The following is a 3,442-nucleotide window of genomic DNA, read 5'->3' as shown; positions in this document are numbered from 1 at the left end:
TACAATGAAATAAAAAAAAATTGGTGTTACTTAAAACTATTTCCCAAAAATGGAGTTTTCAAAAACAGGCATTGCATTCATAAGCATCATGGCATCTTTGCATTCCTTAGGAAAAATTAGAGCGAAATTCAAATTTATAAAGAAACCATAAACCCGAAGTAATGCAAAATAAGCCATATAGGACTATGTGCCAAATTTGAATTTATAAAAATGTTTTTCTTTTAAACTAAAAGTGGTTTCAAAATATTCTTCATTGAATAAGGAATCCACTGATATTTTACTGGTATTTTCTGACTTAGTTTGAGTCACTTTCGATCAAATTCGGTTTTTAAATCATTTCCAAATACTAAATTAGAAAATGAAAGAGAAAAGAAAAGAAATAAAGGAAAAAAAATAAGAGAGAGAGCGGGGCACTAGGCCATACCATACTTTCGTGTGCATGCACGCCACAAAAGCAAACCACGCAGGCCATTCGCGTGCACACGCACGACCAGGCAAGCAACGCTGCTCCTTTCCTTATTCTTTATTCCTTGCTGATGTATGGGCCCCACTGCCATATCATCGTCATCAATCTTCAGCCACGAACGGACACAGCTCATGACTGCGTACGTTTTCAGTTTTTGCTTTTCATCCCAATTGATTCCGGGCGTTTTACTGCACCAATTGTTGCACCGTTTGTTGCTACTTAAGCCCCACATCTTCCTCTCTATTTCCCCTCAAATGGCACATTCTGAGAGCCCCCAGGCTGCTTGAATTTTGCCTCGCATGTCAGCAGTACCGTCGCGGTAAATCATCGATTGTGGTGAGCACGGTCCATCTTTTGATCTCTAGTTTCTTCCAAACTTCCTATTTCTTCCTTGCGCACATCTCAGGCTTTGTTTCGTTATTTTTTATGCACCACAGCGACGGAGCTATATTCATCTGTGAGAACGTCCACGGGGAAGTTTTCGGCGAGTTTCCGACGAGCTACTGCGCGTGAATAAGGGAGTAGAACACACCATCGATCATCAATCTTTGTCTTCAGCTCGTCGACTACTTCACGGACGTCGAGGACCATCGACGCGAACTCATCCACGAACCAGAACGACACAGCGACCTGTGTGTTGCCTACGTGAGCTGATGCCCCTTTTCATTTTTTTTTTGTCTCAACTATTCTCTTTCCAGTGAACCACAAGATCTAGATCCTAAGGCCAAAATCTGATCACTTAAACGAAGGGGTATTGACCAACCAGATTCTGCCACTTGTCATATCCATTTCTATTTTCGAATATTATGGTCAGAGAAACATAGAAACTTTGGAAAATCATATCTTTAGTTTCGTTTATCGAAATCCAGTAAATAAGATGTCCCTAGATTCATAAAAATATGTAGAATACAGTATACCCAAAATATTGCACTTTTGCATCATATTTTTACACAGTTTTTGCAGAAACTCAAATAGAGTATTTTGGCTATATAAATAGTTCCACAAATTATTTTTAAGTGTTTTCTTTTGAGATTAGCAGAAAATGGAACCCTCTGTACAGTAACATTATAACAAGAAAAACGTGGCCCTGCTTATTTTATTTGTGGTATTTGTTTAGTTGTATATACCTTTTCTAGTGATAGAAAATGTTTTTAATAGTTTAAACAACATTAAAATTGTACCATGGCATCATGCATATAGTTGAAACCAGAGAACATGCTAAGTTTGTTGTTCATGTTTAATCCACATATTGCATTCATATTCTTATTTGTGATTGTATATGTGTTGCTATGTGTTTATGGAGTGAAAATATTTGTTTGTAGATTGTGGTTGTGTTGATTGCAACGAGTGTTTCCGTGAAGAGTGTACCAACTAGTCCTCTCACCAAGGCAAGTGTCACTTTTTCACTATCCTACTGTTTGCTAAATATATTCTAGGATTTCACTAGTAGTGCATGTGTAGGATTATTTTTATTATATACGCTATGTGTCTTGCTATGTTTTGATTTCCCTTTTTCACCGTAAGTAGAGTTTCCTAGATATGTGGATAGATACGTGGTTGAGATATCATGTCAATTTTAGATGAGGTAAAAAGATATGTTTTCCATAATGAAAACAACTTGGTTCACGAAAAACCTAGACATATTGGTATGATGGGGGCGTTTGCATGGTGAATAATGGTGGGGATCGCCGTCCAGAAATCAAAGAGAATGGACATTTTTTTCTCGTTAAGGAATCGTAAATAGGTAGAGTTCCTTACATTGGTACTACCGTAGGCGGACTAGCATTATGTATAGGGAGTTTACCCTTACATTGGTACTGCCGTAGGTGGACTAGCATTATGTATAGACAACTTATCCTTACATTGGTACTACCGTAGGCAGACTAGCATTATGTATAGGGAGCTTACCCTTACATTGGTGCTGCCGTAGGTGGACTAGCATTATGTACAGGCAATTCACCCTTACATTGGTACCTCCATTGGTGGACTAGCATCATGTATAGGAGATCCTCCTTACATTGGTACCCCTTGGTGTACTAGTATTATGTATAGGGATTCTATAACAAGAATTTATTTTGATACATACAGAGTTAAGCCGAAGGAAGACCATGTTGCAATATGCATATAATTGATAGGTGTCTTTTACGCCCACCCAACAGTTACATCTTGCCAATACAATTCAAATGTATTGACCATTTGTGGCTGCAACGTATCATGTTGCAGGTTTTCCAGATGATGTGTAAGGAAACGTTAGGGGTTACGAGTCTATCCTCAACATGCTCGCATGTGGCACATGAAGACGAAGGACTCCATGCTGTCTATGTTTGTTCGTTGTGAAACTCTGATGTTATGCTAGCCTTGTGCTATGCAATTTGTAATCTTTATGTAAATTCTGGATCATACGATGTAATAAAGACTTTTGTTTCTTGGTATTACATCTTGTACTGTGTGTGCTAGCGATTGATCCAGGGACTAGCACAAATACGCACAGAGATCGGCACCTTAAAAGGGTGAGGTCGCTACATCAACGTTCTCCGATCGAGCCGTTTACGATGCAGGATCATGGGTCCCGCATGTCATCCTCTATGAACCAAAATTCTTTCTATTCTTGGATTTTTTTTTGACCCCCTGATTTCTGGCTACTTCCTTTTTCTTTTGATCCCTTGCCGCCTTGGAAACGTTGAGACCGCTGCTGCTAAATGGGACCCGCATGTCATCCTCTATGTGCAATCAACTTTCTTTTCTTGGAGTTTTTTTTGGCACCTCAAATTTGGTCACTTGCCTTTTTCTTTCGATCCCCTGCCGCCTCTCAAACGGTGATACCGCTTTCTTAACTTGGGACCCGCATGTCATCCTCTATGTACTATAAAACTTTCTTTTCTTGAATTATTTTTGGCACCTCATATTTGGTCACTTACCTTTTTCTTTCGATCCCCTGCCGCCTCTCAAATGGTGATACCTTCTTGCTAAATGGGA

General features: G+C 39.2%; 1 long non-coding RNA gene across 1 annotated transcript; it reads left to right on the top strand.

Annotated features, from left to right (window-relative positions):
- Window positions 1-488: 488 nt before the first annotated feature.
- LOC127348522 (uncharacterized) lies at window positions 489-2,901 on the top strand. The gene is made up of 4 exons (XR_007879810.2): window positions 489-802; window positions 904-1,111; window positions 1,789-1,854; window positions 2,690-2,901. It is a non-coding gene; the product is annotated as an uncharacterized lncRNA (long non-coding RNA).
- Window positions 2,902-3,442: the final 541 nt, after the last annotated feature.

Source organism: Lolium perenne, chromosome 4, assembly GCF_019359855.2.
Source record: "Lolium perenne isolate Kyuss_39 chromosome 4, Kyuss_2.0, whole genome shotgun sequence".
NCBI classification, from domain to species: Eukaryota; Viridiplantae; Streptophyta; class Magnoliopsida; order Poales; family Poaceae; genus Lolium; species Lolium perenne.
Note: the sequence above shows the minus strand (reverse complement) of the source record. Positions and strands in the feature narration are given on the sequence as shown.